Here is a 17,873-nt window from a genome sequence, read left to right as displayed (position 1 = left end):
TTGTATTCCCCATTACAATGATTAATTTGCCTTCCTCAAACATGCCTTGCTTTCTCCTGTGGCTATGCCTTTTCTAAACCTATGTCCTCCACATGAGCTATCTGCCTCTCTAACTACCCCACACCCTGCCAGCTCCTTACCTTGTCCACCTGGCTAATTAGTGTCTAAATATCTCTTAGGTTGGAACTCAAGCTCTACTCCTCTGAGACTTTCAGGATTTCCCCAGACAGATCTAGGCCAACCTTTATTGGCCTCTCAGAGTTCTTTAACACCCATTATCATATTTCTATTGTATCTTTCTATTTGGGACTTCCTACTATCCACCCAGTAGACTACATTCCTTTTTTATCCTGGTACATTGCACAGTTCTGTTCGACCTTTTTTAGAGTGAACAAATAAATGAGTGAATGTTCATAAATAACTAAACCCAAAATAGAAGGTAATAAATGCCATTAGAGGGTGGTGCTATGCGGGCATTTGGAGAAAGGAGAATTCTTTCATAGTGAGGTGATCAGAAAAGGTTATATTAGTTTGAAATTGCTCATTAAAGATAAAGTACTGTTTATATACAAAGAAATGAAATAGAGGGCCCTTTCTGGCAAAGGTGCAAGTTAGCCAAGCAAAACATTATGTATGAAGCTCAATGCAAGGAATTTGGTTTGAATAGAATATAAGTGCCATTAAGAAGCCTATTAAATGAAAAAGGTGAAACTGTAGGATAGGATCAGATCTAGGAAGGTGTTAGATAACAGACCAAGGAATTTGGATTTAATTCAAAGATAGTGAGTAGCATGTTGAGTTTCTAAACAGGGATTGATATGGTGAAGTTGTATTTCATAAAGGTCCTCAATGGCTATGTGCAGAATGAAGGACAAATTTAAAGCATAAAAAGAGTAAAGGATGTTATTGCAATGTCTAAGTGAGAGAGAATAAAATTCAGAACTAGGTCAGAGACCCATGGAATGGAAAAGAGGGAGCAGATACAAAAACATATGCACTGAAATTGTTGTACTTAATTACATACTGTGTTCATGAAGAGTTAGCATTATACATGGAGTCTAAAAATATGGAACATGTAGTTCCATACCACCAATGGTGGTTGGCAGGAAAAACAGAGAAATGTTGGTCAAAGGGTACAAACTTTCAGCTAGAAGGTAAATTTCAAGGATTTAACATACATCATGGTGACTCTCATTAACAATATTGTGTTGTGTACTTGAAAGCTACTGTTAGAGTAGAGCTTTAATGGACTCACCATAACAACAACAGAATGGTAATTATGAGAGGTAAAGGATTTGTTAACCAACCTTATTTTAATAAACATTTTATAATATATATGTGTATCAATCATCACATTGTACACCTTAAACTTATACAGTGTCATATATTAATGTCAATTACCTCTCAAAAAAGAGTTAATATGCACATTAGTACTTTCTAGAAGTGATCATATAACAATACTAATACTTTTTCATTCTCTGTAATGTTTTTGTTTCATCTTGCTTTGAATTCTAGACCACATAAAACATAAATATCATACAATATGCAAGGACTTCTAATAACTATACCAAAGAGAGGGGGAAATGAAAATTTTAGATGAAAAATTCACCTAGCTGAATTAGAAACTCATTTATTAAACTTCTGTTATAAGCCTGGCACTGTGCTAGAGGCTAGACCAAGAGGAAAACCAGAAAGGATGAGACATGGTCTCATCAAGGAACTTTTAGGTAAAGGCTTACCTAAAGGCTGGCAATAGTTCAATGCCAGTAAAACAAAAACTTTAAAGACAGATTATAGTAAAGCATTATAATTGAAGACACAAACTAGAGTTAAAGAATTCAAAGAAAAAAGAAGATTTTTTTTTTTAAGCACACTGTAATGTGGGCAGGTACTCAGAGAGGGCTCACTAGAACTTGAGCTGCACTTGGAAGGAGAGGTACAAAAGACTTTGAAACCATCTTCTGCAAAGGTTAGAAGGTGAGAATGAGTATGATGGGGGAGAGAGTAAGAAAGATAGGACTGACGATCATGTTGAACCAGATGGTGAAGCTGATACCATGCTGTGAATCCTGTGGGCTGGGATGAGCTTAATTCTCTACCCAGTGTTCACCAAGTTTCAACTAGAGAACACTGCGAAAGCTGAAATGGATCATTTAGGGAAGATACTGGAGACAAGGAGATCAAACGGTTACTGAAATATTCATCAGTCTAGGCATACATATCTAAACTGCAAGAGTGGTAATGGGGTTACAAACAAAACCAAAACTCAAGCAGAGAGAAAAGATGTTTCTAAAGAAACAAATGCTGAGTTTTGATGATGGATGACAGATCATAAACTTAGTTGCTAAGAGACTCCCCAAAGACTGGGACCTTTCTCATACTTCTGAACTGTTCTGGGGAAAAACGCAGTTTTGTTGACTTTGGGGCAGATTCTGGCAGATTTAAAATGACTTTCTCATGGCCTTTTCACTATTTATGCCTGTTTTCTCTGTTTCTATGAAATTCATTAGTTCTTCAATAGCCAAGGAATGTGTCAGCCAGAACTAGAAACATCTATAACTATCTATAATGAGGAAAGAGGATTAACTGAGGTCATCTTCTTGGTTTATTAGCCGCAGTATTTAGCAGACCACCACAGCCTTCCTCTAGACACTGAGTAGATGATCCCTACTCTGCCCAGTGATGAATCAGTGATCTTTATTATGTGCAAGGAAATATGTAGGGCAGGGTGTTCTTTATCCAGGGTGAAGGCAGAACATCCATCATTAAATTAGCATTTCTGGGAACCTACTCTGTGCTTCTTCTTTAATGGGGGTTGTCAAGAAAATTTCAAGAAAATATTCTTGAGGGGAAAGACTAAGGAATGACTATGAATAGCTGGTCGTGCTTTCTAAAGAAAGATGGGTGGTTGGGATAAATTGACTGGCGGATTTGGAATTTTCCCAATGAACTAAAGGCTAAATAGAAAATATTTTAGAGTTCAAAGAGGCAGAGTGCAAAGAGAGCCCTCAAAGATATTCTCTGCATGGGTCTGGACTTTGTATACATGGCATCACTAATTCCTCACATCAACCACTTGCTGAAAGGATTAATGTTCTTATTTAGAGAGAAGAAAGCCAAACTCAAAGTGATAAAATATCAGCCAGTGAAAAGTTGAGGCAAAATTCTAACCCCAGTTCTACTGAACTTCCCACTATACCAGACTCCCATGACATACTGGAAAGAGCACGAGGTTTGGCTTGTTGCTTTGTTAGTTTGTTTCTTTGTGTGTTTTTAACCAGATTCGAGTTCAGACTTCACATATAGCTGTCACTTTTATTCACCAAGTCTGTTTCCGCATCTGTAAAATAGTAAAACTAATAAAAATAAAACATACCTCCCAGATTTGAGAAAGGATCCAGGGAGATTTTAAAGTTCTTTACAAAGTGTAAAATGAAGTGGATAGTAAAGAGGTTCTTACTGCTTTCATTTTGGTTCTGGTAGGATAGGGACAGGCTTTAACAACACTAAGATGGATTGAAAAGTTTATTTTATGCAGTTGTTTTGGGCATTTCCTAATGACAGAAAATCAGACAGAAATAAATTTCAGCCAATGGACTTTTGTCTAATGCTACAAATCCTCTACTAATAGTAAAGCTTAGAAGATAGAAGAAAAGGCCCCCCAATTTAACTTATATGCAGAGTACATCATGAGAAACACTGGACTGGAAGAAACACAAGCTGGAATCAAGATTGCTGGGAGAAATATCAATAACCTCAGATATGCAGATGATACCACCCTTATGGCAGAAAGTGAAGAGGAGCTAAAAAGCCTCTTGATGAAAGTGAAAGAGGAGAGTGAAAAAGTTGGCTTAAAGCTCAACATTCAGAAAATGAAGATCATGGCATCCGGTCCCATCACTCCATGGGAAATAGATGGGGAAACAGTGGAAACAGTGTCAGACTTTATTTTGGGGGGCTCCAAAATCACTGCAGATGATGACTGCAGCCATGAAATTAAAAGATGGTTACTCCTTGGAAGAAAAGTTATGACCACCCTAGATAGTATATTCAAAAGCAGAGACATTCCTTTGCCAACTAAGGTCCAGCTAGTCAAGGCTATGGTTTTTCCTGTGGTCATGTATGGATGTGAGAGTTGGACTGTGAAGAAGGCTAAGCACCGAAGAATTGATGCTTTTGAACTGTGGTGTTGGAGAAGACTCTTGAGAGTCCCTTGGACTGCAAGGAGATCCAACCAGTCCATTCTGAAGGAGATCAACCCTGGGATTTCTTTGGAAGGAATGATGCTAAAGCTGAAACTCCAGTACTTTGGCCACCTCATGCGAAGAGTTGACTCATTGGAAAAGACTCTTGATGCTGGGAGGGATTGGGGGCAGGAGGAGAAGGGGACGACAGAGGATGAGATGGCTGGATGGCATCATGGACTCAATGGATGTGAGTCTGAGTGAACTCCAGGAGATGGTGATGAACAGGGAGGCCTGGCGTGCTGCGATTCATGGGGTCGCAAAGAGTTGGACACAACTGAGCGACTGAACTGAACTGAGCTGAACACCACCATTGGTGATTCTTATATGTATTTCTTAACATGAATTCTAATTTTCAATTAAAATATAAATTATACACAAATAATTTTTTCTAGTTAAAGTATATTCCCATGTGTTTTAAGTAATGTTGATGATATAACTATTATAACCATCCTATCATTGTGTCTACATTAATGAGTGCTTTATAGTCCTAACACTGTGGTAAGCACTTATTAGTTTATTCATTTTCATCCAATTTAATTATTCCTATTTTAGAGTCAAGGAAACTGAGGCTCAAAAATTTAAAGCATCTTTCTCAGTCAGGCATACTCCAAAGCTCAGTACTTATATTTCCAGAGGTAGAGTATGAGGAAAAGTCTTGAGGGGTCCAAGCTAGACTAGGTCAAGAGCAGCTGCCCCATCCAGAAAATTGCAAAGATGCAACTGACCAACTCAAAGAAAGATATTTCTGCAAAGGAAACGACCAACATTATAATAGGAGAAAGAGACCACAAATAAACCTGAAAAGAAACAGGAAACTGGACAGAATGGGATGGAGTGAGATGGCATAGGATGATATGGAGTAGGATAGGATGGGATGGGAAGGGACAAGACAGGACCGAATAAAACTGGATGGAATAAATCACACTAGGAACCCAGCTGTCTATAGTCCACTGTTAGAAACACTCATTAGAGAGTAATTCAGAGGAGAACATGACAACTATCGTTGCATGTTTGCACAAAACCAGAGCTTACACAGAGATGACAGGTGTCACGAGAGCCCAACACTAATTGACTGGCCATGGCTTTCTACAGAATGACCAGGGGACCACTCCGTCTGGATTCTTTGAGAAAAAATTTCACAATCATTATGATAACTTATGCAAATACAGGAGACTAGAAGAACAACATGCAAGGGATATATCCTCTACCCCTATAACAGGTATTTAAAAAGCTTGATATCTGTAGCATAGATGTTCACAATTCATGGAAAATATTTAGAAAATTATCTGAGCCCTGCTTGAAACAATCTCTTTCCCTTCATTCTATAATACAATGTGATGATTAAATGCAAGGACTAAGCACAACCTTGGGCAAGAGAATTCTCATCTCCATGCCTCAGTTTCCCTCTCTTTGCAAAATGAGTTGTTGTGAGGATTAAGTGAGTCGATATTGGTTAAGTTGTTTGGAGGGATGCCTGCAACATGGTGAATGCTGTATATGAGTATCAATCAATATTGTTGCCGTTGCACTCTAGTTAATTTTCTGCATCTGTTATCATCCTGACTGGTTGGAGATCTTCCTAAGGTAACAAACACCTTCTCAATATCCTCTCTATTCCCAGGCACAGTATCTGGCATTTATAAACTCACAAATCGAGGCTTATCAGTGAGTTATTGATTTTTGCTGTTATTGTGTTCTACACTGACACTCCTCTCTGCAGCTATCAAAATCTGCTTACCCTTAGCATGAACAGCGCATCAGCATTGCTACACATAACATGTGGGTACTAGAGTGTATCCTGTGATGATAAGTACCATCTCTATTCCACAGATTTAGACTCTAAGCCTCAAGAAGTTAGATGATTTACCTGTAATCACACGGCAAGCTGGAGGGAGTCACAGTAAACACATCTCCAGGAATGCATAAAAGTGAGCTATTTAAATCCTGCATGTTTAGGAATGTGTTTGGATATTTCAATAAGATAAACATAAAACCAGAGCAATTATGAATTGTTTTTAGCAGGCACCCCACCATTTTCAAAAATTGGTCTCTTAAAGTTTTATGGCTACAAAGAACAAGCTAAAATTGTTTTAGAGTCTACCTATGGATTTTATTGGACCCCATCCCCTCTCCCCCAGATCACTGTCAAATTCCTCTCAGCATCTATGACACATGGTCAGGACTGTAAGTATCTTTTCAGGATGTCATATTTTTTTTTAAAGCTTAAAGTTTCAAAATATTAGCATTTAATTTTTGCTCAGAAGTCATTCAAACTAATGCATTTTCCTCTTTTGTGTTTTCTCCATTCTTTTTTAAAAACCTCTCACTCACCCGACCTAATGATAGGAGTCCTAGAGAAGGAATGAGCCAGATGCCTCATTCACAACTACAATCTCATTTACAACCTGTCCCTGAGCCCTCGGAAAATTGACCAAGCCTTGCGGAGTTTCTGTGCTGGAGAAAATATGCTCTTGGAGCCAGCGCTTCGGTACTTAAAGGAGCTATGATAACAAGCCCATATTGTGAGAACAGATGTTCCCTTTATCTCCCTTTTTACCCAGACACGTGTTTCTCCCCGGCCCAAGTGCAGTGGTGGAGGCACTGTCAGAATTGAGGCCGGCACAGCTATTGTAGACACTTTGAACTTGGACTTGGTTTCTGGCTAGGATGCTTGCTCATAAGCAGCTCCAAGTGATCTGAGAAAACCAGGTTTTTCTCTTCTGAGGTGGCAAAAGCCCAATTTCTTAAAATCCTCTTCTAATCTTATAAAGCTGATGATGAATATTCAAAGATTTTTTTGCTATATTGCTGATCAAACAGTATTTTTGCAAACTCTGCAGTTCCATATAGTAAAAAAACACGCTGCTGCTGCTAAGTTGCTTCAGTCGTGTCTGACTCTGTACGACCCCACAGACGGCAGCCCAACAGCCTCCCCCATCCCTGGGATTCTGCAGGCAAGAACACTGGAGTGGGTTGCCATTTCCTTCTCCAATGCATGAAAGTGAAAAGTGAAAGTGAAGTCCTGTCCGACTCCTAGCAACCCCATGGACTGCAGCCCACCAAGATCCTCCATCCATGCGAATTTCCAGGCAAGAGTACTGGAGCGGGTTGCCATTGCCTTCTCTGAAAAAAAAAAGAAAAAAATGCTAGATGTTGTCAACTTCCAAAAATGCTTGTCAATAATAAGTCAATCTTTCCTCTAGTCACTATTCTAGGATTTCCACACTATAAGAAAAATAAAAGTATTAACAATGAATTGTCTTAATACTAAGCAACAGAAGCAGAATTTCAAGTGAGGTTTTCCGAACAAGTCTAATATTTTTTCTAATACAAAACTAGACAGCGTTACACTGTCCCCAGGGATGTTTCCATAGAGTAGTGGATACAAGTTTTTAGGAGGGACTTCTGGGACAAAGGATTCTGTAAATAGGTAACTTCTTCTTCGTTTCCTCTGGCAGCTGGCAGCAAAATCAAGCTAAGCTTTCCACCTGTTCCCATAGATCTCCCCCTCCCCCAGTTTGCACCCCCTGCATAATACACATTGACATTCACATCGCACACACAGGTGGCCTGAGTTCATTGAAGGAAATCTAGGACTTCGGAGAAAGAAGTATTCCTAGTACTGTAATTAATGCTGAGGGACCTGGATCCTGATTTTCAAATCTCTGTGTGTGGGAGACAGGATGGAGTTAGGTCAAGGGAAAAAATAAATCGAAGACCTTTGTCGTTGTTTCGTCACTAAGTCCTGTCTGACTCTGTGACCCCATGGACTGTAGCCCACCAGGCCCGCCTGTCCATGGGATTTTCCAGGAAAGAAGACTAGAGTGGGTTGCCACTTCCTTCCCCAAGGGATCTCCCCAACCAAGGGATCAAACCCATGTCTCATGCATCTGCAGGCAGATTCTTTACCACTTAGCCACCAGGGAAGCCCCTGAAAGTCTTTGAGTATTCCCTTTAATACACTGTATATTATGGGGTATCTCATAAAGTCTTATGAATTAAACCTTAAGAACCAAATAATTTGGATCCACTAACATAAATGATATCTGAGGGCCTTCTATTCTGACATGCTCTAGTTTTTATAATCTTTGAGTTGCCCAGAGAAATGCCTCTTGACACAGATCAACTACTCCTCTAACATTTGAGAACCCTCAGGCTTGCAGGCTGCCTTTTAGGACAAGTTCAGTTCAGTTCAGTCGCTCAGTCACATTCAACTCTTTGTGCCTCCATGGACTGCAGCACGCCAGCCTTCCCTGTCCATCACCAACTCCTGGAGCCTACCAATGTCCATCGCATCGGTGATGCCATCCAAACATCTCATTCTCTCTCGTCCCTTTCTCCTTCCGCCTTCAATCTTTCCCAGCATCAGGGTCTTTACCAATGAGTTGGTTCTTCCCATCAGTTGGCCAGAGTATTGGAGTTTCAGCTTCAGCATCAGTTCTTCCAATGAATATTCATTCAGGACTGATTTCCTGTAGGATGGATTGGTTGGATCTCCTTGCAGTCCAAGGACTCTCGAGAGTCTTCTCCAACACCACAGTTCAAAAGCATCGATTCTTCAGTGCTCGGCTTTCTTTATAATCCAACTCTCATATCCATACAAGACTACTGGAAAAACCATAGCTTTGACTAGACAGACCTTTGTTGGTAAAGTAATGTCTCTGCTTTTTAACATGCTGTCTAAGTTGGTCATAGCTTTTCTCCCAAGGAGCAAGTATCTCTTAATTTCACAGCTGCAGTTACCATCTGTAGTGATTTTGGAGCCCCCCAAAATAAAGTCTCTCACTGTTTCCATTGTTTCCCCATCTATTTGCCATGAAGTGATGGGACCAGATGCCATGGTCTTAGTTTTGTGAATGTTGAGCATTAAGCCAACATTTTCACTCTCCTCTTTCACTTTCATCAAGAGACTCTTTAGTTCTTCTTCGCTTTCTGCCTTAAGGATAATGTCATCTGCGTATCTAAGATTATTGATATTTCTCCTGGCAATCTTGATTCCAGCTTGTGCTTCTTCCAGCCCAGCATTTCTCATGATGTACTCTGCACATAAGTTAAATAAGCAGGGTGACAATATACAGCCTTGACGTACTCCTTTTCCTATTTGGAACCAGTCTGTTGTTCCATGTCCAGTTCTAACTGTTGCTTCCTGACCTGCATACAGATTTCTCAGGAGGCAAGTCAGGTGACCTGGTATTCCCATCTCTTTAAGAATTTTCCACAATTTGTTGTGTCCACACAGTCAAAGGCTTTGGCATAGTCAATAAAGCAGAAGTAGATGTTTTTTCTGGAACTCTCTTGTTTTTTGAATTATCCAACAGATGCTGGCAATTTGATCTCTGGTTCCTCTACCTTTTAAAATCCAGCTTGAACATCTGGAAGTTCACAGTTCACATACTGTTGAAGCCTGGCTTGGAGGATTTTGAGCATTAGTTTGCTAGCATGTGAGATGAGTGCAATTGTACAATAGTTTGAACATTCTTTGGCATTGCCTTTCTTAGGGATTGGAATGAAAACTCACCTTTTCCAGCCCTGTGGCCACTGCTGAGTTTTCCAGATTTCCTGGCATATTGAGTTCAGCAGTTTCACAGCATCATCTTTGAGGATTTGAAATAGCACAACTAGAATTCCATCACCTCCACTAGCTTTGTTCATAGTGATGCTTCCTAAAGGCCACTTGTCTTCACATTCTAGGATGTCTGGCTCTAAGTGAGTGATCACACCATCATGGTTATCTGGGTCATGAAGATCTTTTTTATATAGTTCTTCTGTGTATTCTTGCCATCTTTTTTTTAATATCTTCTGCTTCTGTTAGGTCCATAGCATTTCTGTCCTTTATTTTTCTCATCTCTGTATGAAATGTTCCCTTGGTATCTCTAATTTTCTTGAAGAGATCTCTAGTCTTTCCCATTCTGTTGTTTTCCTCTCTTTCTTTGCACTGATCACTGAGGAAGGCTTACTTATCTCTCCTTGCTACTCTTTGGAACTCTGCATTCAGATGGGTATATCTTTCCTTTTCTCCTTTAAGAGCAAAGAAGAAAGCAGACAAGCATGGCTTTCACATGTTACCAAAGTGCCAAATGAGGAAAATTAGAATATTAGATCAGACATTCATTATGCATTGGGCAACTACTGTTTGCCAAGAACTTGACATATTTTGTTTCATCCAACTGTGACAACTAGATGTGGAAAGTTTCATGGCTCCATTTTACAGATTAGGAAACAGGCTCAGAGAAGTGAAGCAGAAGAAAGCTATTGAGTTGTACCCATGGATAACTGACTGGAGGGATGGGATCTTCTGGAAAACACTGGGCACATGATACTTTAGAATGCCCTGGTAATGCCTGTAAGTAAAATATATATAAAGATAAAAGGAAGGTGGGAGGGAAGTTCAGGAGGGAGGGAGACGTATGTATACCTATGGCTAATTCATGTTGATGTATGACAGAAACCAACACAATATTGTAAATCAATTATTCTCCAATTAAAAATAAATGATTTTTAAAAGTAAAGATAAAAGGAATTTCTGCCTATACCAGATATACCACTAGGCCTTGCCACTTGCTTTAATGTAGATTCTCAAAAGTCCAGAATGAACTGAACTGAACAAATTTTTGATGAAAACTCCTGTGCTTATAAGAATGCCCTGGTATATCCTACATCTCTGTGGGAAACGGGCCTGGAGAGGTCTTTAGGGTGAAGGGAGGCCCTATACATGAAGCTGGAGTTGTTAGACTTAGTCATAAGGTCCTGAAGGGCGATGGTTTCACCTTGCCCAGTTCTCTGCATCCAACATGTTGTCCAACACCCGACAAACAGCCTCAGCACCCAACGCACACAGCTGGAGGGGACTCCACTAACATAGAATGAAGCCTGAGAGCGCCCCCACAGCCGTGTGACACAGGTCGTGCATCCCCTGCAGCAGTGGCCGGGTGAGTGCTTCTAGAAGCGGGGTAGCCACGGCCAGATCTGGATCCACAGGCACCTCCTAACCACCACTACCCACCCTTCAGGAGAGAGAAAAAAAAAAGAATAAACTTTAAAACCAGCCAAGAGGATTTCCCTAATGGTTCATTGGCTAAGACTCTGCACTCTTAACACAGGGGGCCAGGTTCAATCCCTGGTCAGGGAACTAGATCTCACACACTGCAACTAAGAATTCTCATGCCACAACTAAAGATCCTGTATGCCACAGCAAAGATGGAAGATGCTACGTGCTACAGCTAAGACCCGGTGCAGCCAAATAAATAAACTAAAAGGCTACCTTGAAAAAAAAAACAAAAACAAAACAAAACAAAACAGCCAAATCCCGCTCCAGCACTTAGTAGGTGGCGGTCCTGGCAAATGCTAAAATCTCCCTGAGCTTCACTTCCTTCATGTGTAAAATGGCAATAATTGTACTTTGGGGGGAAGTTGTTTAAATGCTGAAAGCCATACCATTTGGACATATAGTGGAGGTGGAACTTTCTTAAGTCTCTCCCCTTAGCTGCTGACCCTCAGGAAGTTTGAACAACAGTCTGTGTGAAATGATACAGAGCAGTAAGGCTACCGTTACATCGCAAACAAATCTGAAGATACATCTGCCCTCTAGAGCCCAGTGCCAGTTGCTCTTGGGTCATTTCCTGACTGGAACTCTCCACTGCTCTGCCCCTGGGTATGTGTGATGTGTGTGTGTCAGGGGGTGATACTTACAAGACTGGCACTTGCAAAAGTGAATACTCATTAGATTTTCTCTGAGTAAGCATTAGAAAACAGAAATTCAACCTAAGTCACAGAAACAGCTTAGATATCCAGGTGACAAAGTGACAGCAGAGGTTAAATGAGGCCAGGCTGTGGAGCAAACCACACAGGACACAAACAGCAAAATGCCATGAGGTCATTATGCTTTGGAATATTTTTAATGACCTCTATGCTAGGACTTCTCCATAGTTTGCTTACAGAAAATCTGTTACCCTTCTCTCTTCTTTTCTCTTTCAGATCAGAGGTATTTCATACATACAATGACTGTGTCATTGTGAACTTCTAATAAACATTGAGAGGGAATCTGGGCTTCCCAAGTGGCACTAGTGGTAAAGAACCCACCTGCCAATACAGGAGAAATAAGAGACACCAGTCTGATCCCTGGAAGAGGGCATCGCAACCCGCTCCAGTATTCTTGCCTGGGAAGTCCCATGGACAGAGGAGCCTGGCAGACTATATAGTCTGTGGGGTCGCAAAGAGTTGGACACGACTGAAGAAACGGCACACGTGCAGAGGGAGTCTGGTGTCTGTGATCCTGACCACTTTCTCTAGCAGGATCTTTCTGGGTGTCTGTGTGCGGTGGACAGGTTTACCTCCAGGATACCCCAGAGAGACTTGGTGTCAACTGCACCTGCCCTGACTGTCCAAAAACCACAGCCTCTACACATGGAAGGAGCACTGAAGACATAACAGAGCCTGGATCTCACAGTCTGGGCAGACTCTTTCCCGGATGTGTGACCTTCAGCAATCCACTAGGCCCCCGTTCATATTGAATTGGATAGTGTGTGCACATTGCCTACTTGGCACACAGATGTGCTTGATAAGGGGGGACCAGCTTTCTATTTTATTCTTAAACAGTGTTCCCTTTTACCCCATTCAATGGGCCATGCCACAATGTGCCCTTTCCAAATACCGACACCTGATAAGTGAACATTTGGCTCACTGATAGTGTGGTCCCAGAGGAGACAGACCATATCCTCCAACTTTCTATTCTTCGTTCTCTTGCCTGTCCTTACTCCTCATTGTAACCCAACCAGGTTGACATCCCTATGCCTATTGTACAGATGAGACACTGAGGACCTACCTAAAGACTAAAAGCTAGGGAGTGACTGAGTCAGGACCAGAATGCAAAACATAACTTCAAGGCCAACAGTGCCCCTACAGGTCACAGAGCAAATAACCCACAGAACTCTTCAGTGTGAGTGGCCTGGCTCCCCAGAAAGTCCAGCAGACATGCCAAGCCAGAGCCAAGGTCTTCCTGGTCTTCGTCTCCAGCACAGAGCAGGCACCTGGAACATATCTGTAGAATGCCATGGATGCACGCTCAGTCACTCATTCATGTTGAGCTTTTTACAACCTCATGGACTGTAGCCCACCAGGCTCCTCTCTCCATGAGATTCTCCAGGCAAGAATACTGGAGTGGGTTGCCATATACTTCTCCAGGGGATCTTCTTGACCCAGGGATCAAACCCACATCTCCTGCATTGGCAGATTCTTTACCACTGAGCTACTCAGGATGGAATGGCACCTCCACATGAGCATCTGGCAAACCCAGCAGCCTTTTGTCCTCTTCTAGTTCCCCCAGCTCATCACCACCTTCTGGGGACAGGAATAAAGGGTGTTTTCAGGACTCCAGGTGTGACAGGTTCACACAAGCAGAAGTAAGACTGGGCAGATCATGCCATCCACAGAGTTTGCTAAGTGCCCACTGACTCTTCAGAGGAATTTCCGAAGATCATTAAGAGAAACAATAACAGGGTTTGATATTCTAATTGAGACCACAAACTGGACAGCATTGGAGCTGACTGGAGAACTGTGTGACTCGAAAAAAAACCGTTTGCCTTTCTGCTCCCCGTTTCCTCCCCACCTCCCTCTCCTAAGAGCCTTTCAACTCCATTTCCAAGGTTCCTTAGCAACAAAGGTTGGGGGGAGGGGGAGGGTTCCCAAGCCAGTGCCTCTGGAATGCCAGCCGTTCCCCTCATTAGCATTCAAGGCCCCTCATCTGCCTGCACAGTTGGCCAGGGGGCTGTGTAAAAGGCAGAGCGGCTTGAGGGAGGCCCAGCATTTAGCATAGCTCATTGGGACATGGGAAGCCTCTACAAAGAGTTTCCAAACAAAAGGCATCAATATTATTTGTGGAGCCATCAGCCTGCCTGGGGCACAATATGGCTCTGGCTCAGCCACACGTTCTCCCCCAAGTTCTGTGTGCAGTCATGGTGGATCCTCCCCAGACACATTCTGGCCCTGAGCACCAGCGCGTTGGAAGGTCTCCTTCCTCCTCCCGCTCTGTGCTGACAGGTCTCCCCTCAGACTCAGTCTATCCAGGTCGAACAATGGGTGGGCTCTAACTGGTGGTGGGAGTGCCCAGGGGAGGGGGCTTGACAGAGGGTACATGGTCAGATGGTAGGACAATCACGAACAGATGGTGCTGCTGGGAATGGATTCCAGACAAATTCACAAGCAGATTGAGCTCCGACAAAGACTTATCTGGTGGAGAGCAATTGGCGCCTTATACCAATCCCGCTCTCCTATACAATCTTTGACAGTTCCGTGAGGTTCTGTCTCACAAGAATTCCAAAATATTGATCAATAGACGAATCCCTGAGAGATTCCAAGCAGCAGAGCTATTTCTCAGCATGCTTATAAAGCGAGATGGATTTCCTTCAGCCTCCCTGTGTCTGAATACCTTCAGAGATGTGGATCTCACTACTTGTCATATTTTTCTCTCCAGACAACTCCAATTTGTTCTTCTAAAATTGGTTACCCTTGCAATCCCTTTTCTACCCTCCCTTGGGGCCAAAGGAAGAGGAGGAGGAAGAAGAGGAGCAGAAAGAGGAAGGAAAAGAAGGGGAAGAAGAGGGAGTGGAGCAGGAGGGTAAAGGAAGCAGGGAGGAGAAGAGGGGAAGAAGAGAGGAAGAGGGAAAGGAATTCAGCCACTACAAATTGAGGGTTGTCTGTTATCAAGGCAAAACTTGGGCAAGCTTGCTGATACGCCTTTATTTGAGCAAACTCTGGGAGATGGTGAAGGACAGAGAAACCTGGCATGCTGCAGTCCATGGGCTCGCAAAGAGTCGGACACAACTGAGTGACTGAACAACAACAACGCCTTTGACAGTCAAAGAAAAGGGGACATGATCCCATCAGTAGTCCTGGAACTCTGCGTGTAAAGCTGTACATTCAGGCTCAGGTTTCTCTAAATCACTCATGGAGTCTTTTCTCAGACACTGTGGTGGAGACAGTTAGCTGTCCACCCAAAATTTTACTCCCTCTTCTGTAATGGGGATTTGAAGGTTTAAAAAAAAAAAAAAAAGTAGCTGTCCAGCAGAGATTACATTTCCCAGCATGCCTGGCATTGAGGCATGACCTCACGGAATGTGCACTGATGTCATATATGATCCTTCCCAGCAAAGTATTTTAAGAAACAGCTGGCCTTCTCCAGTTTGTCCTTCCACCATATGCTCTTAATGATTAAAACCATTCTACTTCTTAATCAAAATCACAGTGAGGTATCACCTCACACTGGTCAGAATGGTCATCATCAAAATGTCTAAAATAATAAATGCTGGAGAGGGTATAGAGAAAAGGGTCGCCTCCTATACTGTTGGTAGGGATGTAAATTGATTCAGCCACTACAGAAAAATAGTACTGGGGGGTCCTTAAAAAAATAAAAATAGAGTTACTACATGATCCAGCAATTCCACTCCTGGGCTCATATCCCCCAAAAGGTGAAAATTCTAATTCAAAAAGATACATGCCCTCCAAAGTTCATTGCAGTGCTGTCTACAATAGTCAAGATATGGAAACCACCCAAGCGTCCATCAACAGGCTATTGATTTAAGATGACCTCCCCACTTCTGGATTTTGACTTGTAAATTTTAAATGATATTCCAGGCCTCAGGTGTGACAGTCAATGAACAGGTAAAGAACCAATGAAAAAGTATCTAAGAACCCCTGTATTAGCTAACAGACTTCTGAACATATCACTGTGGTTCGCAGAGGAGGCTAGGCAAGGTAGTAAGGGGACACGGTATCAGCTACTGCAGCCTGAAATAAAGTTGGTCTCTTTATGACTTTAAAATAGTTCCTCTGCAGCTTATTTTCTTTTTTGCTTAATCAAATAAACAAGAGGGCTTTTTTGTGGGGGAAAAAAGATGGAATACTACTCAGTCATAAAAATGTATGAAATCTTTCCATTTACAGGAAAAAGGGTGGACCTAAAGATATCATACTAAATGAAGTAAGGCAGACAGGAAAAAGACAACGTTATATGATGTCATTCGTACGTGAAATCTTAAAAAAATACAAATAAATCTATGTCCGAAACAGAAACGGACGTACATAGAAAACAAACTAATGGTTACCAAAAGGGAAAGGATTGGGGGGGGGGAGGGATAAATTAGGAGTCCGGGATTAAACAGACACAAACTACTATCCATATAATAGATAAGCAACAAGGATTTACTATATTACACAGGGAACTATATTCAATATTTCATAAAAACCTATAATGGAAAATAATCTGAAATATATGTGTGTGTATATGTGTGTGTGTGTGTGTGTGTGTGTGTGAATCACTTTGCTGTACACCTGAAACTAACAAGATAATGTAATCCACTACACTTCAGGAATAAAAAAAAAAAATTAATATTCTTCTTCTGTACTTGCTTTCTGATACCTATCGGTCTGTGTCTAGTTTATCAGACTATATGTTTCCTGGAACACTAAGACCAAGCAGTGCCCCTCCAAACAGGAATTCTGTGTTCAAGTTCAAGAAGTACCCTAGACTCTCTCTCTTCCCCCTTGGTGAGTCTAAATGCCTACTGCACAGGCAATTGAAGCAAAACAAAACAAGACAAATTATCTCACCTTTATTTAATCTAAACTCATTTGACCAAAGAACTTTTTATTTTCAATTAATATTTTAAGATTCCTTAGAACTAGTGTTCTATGCAAGACACCAAGAAATTCTGTTCTAAGTAAAGGTCTAGCTGCTACATGTATTCAGAAAATACATATAAACCACATATTATATCCGAGACATTGCACTGCCAATGTTTCAGGGCCCTGAACACAGTCTGGCTGATAAAGGCTATCAAATAAATAATACACAAAAAATGGTCACAAAACTGCATACTAACCATAAACCTGTTGATTACCTACCAAATAAGACCAACTATAGCTTGGCTAGAATATTGCTAGAAATAAACATTTCACTGCATTCCTGTCTCACCACTGCCTATCTCTCCTGTCTCATTTACCACTCGTTCCCCGTCCTTGTTTCAGCAACATGAACCATTCACTGCTAAACCATTCATTCCCAAAACCACTATGCATGTTAGTGATTTCTTGCCTCTGCATATACAGTTTTCTACTCCTGCAATATCCTTTTCAAACTTTCTTTTAATTCTTTTTTAGGTCTTCATTGAATTTGTTACAAAATTGTCTGTTTTATGTTTTGGTTTTCTTTAGCTGCCAGACATGCAGGATCTTAGTTCCCTGTCCAAGGATTGAACCCTCACCACCTGCATTGGAAGGCAGAGTCTTAACTACTAGACCACCAGGGAAGTCCCTACTTTAAACTGCTGAGTGCCTTTTTATCCTGTAAGATCAAAATCATATGTCCTTCACTGTGTAAAACTTGCCAAAACTCAAACCCCGACTTACATCCTCCACTTTTAACCTCCATATGTATACACCTCTGAGGATACAGTCCATCCCAAATAAGCCATCTCAAGCTGAGAATACTTCCACCAGGGCTGACCTTGGTTAAGGATACTTCCTACTCCCTACTTAACCATGGCACCACCTACCTACACACTCAGCTTGTGGGAGAGAGAGCAAAGAAACAGAAAGACAGGTTGGAGAAGTATTGTTTCCTTTCAGTTCCAA

General features: G+C 41.5%; 1 protein-coding gene and 1 long non-coding RNA gene across 2 annotated transcripts in view; one reads left to right on the top strand and one right to left on the bottom strand.

The window, feature by feature from the left end:
- The window catches only part of C1H1orf87 (chromosome 1 C1orf87 homolog), a 109,176-nt gene that overhangs the window by 78,000 nt on the left and 13,303 nt on the right, over positions 1-17,873 (top strand). The window lies entirely within an intron of this gene.
- LOC132659220 (uncharacterized) overlaps positions 1,295-17,873 on the bottom strand; it is a 59,023-nt gene continuing 42,444 nt past the window's right edge. Inside the window, exon 4 of the long non-coding RNA XR_009599362.1 lies at positions 1,295-7,370. This is a non-coding gene — a long non-coding RNA (uncharacterized LOC132659220). The remainder of the gene's footprint in view (positions 7,371-17,873) is intronic.

This window comes from Ovis aries, chromosome 1 (assembly GCF_016772045.2).
Source record: "Ovis aries strain OAR_USU_Benz2616 breed Rambouillet chromosome 1, ARS-UI_Ramb_v3.0, whole genome shotgun sequence".
NCBI classification, from domain to species: Eukaryota; Metazoa; Chordata; class Mammalia; order Artiodactyla; family Bovidae; genus Ovis; species Ovis aries.
This window is presented reverse-complemented; position numbering and strand designations above follow the sequence as displayed.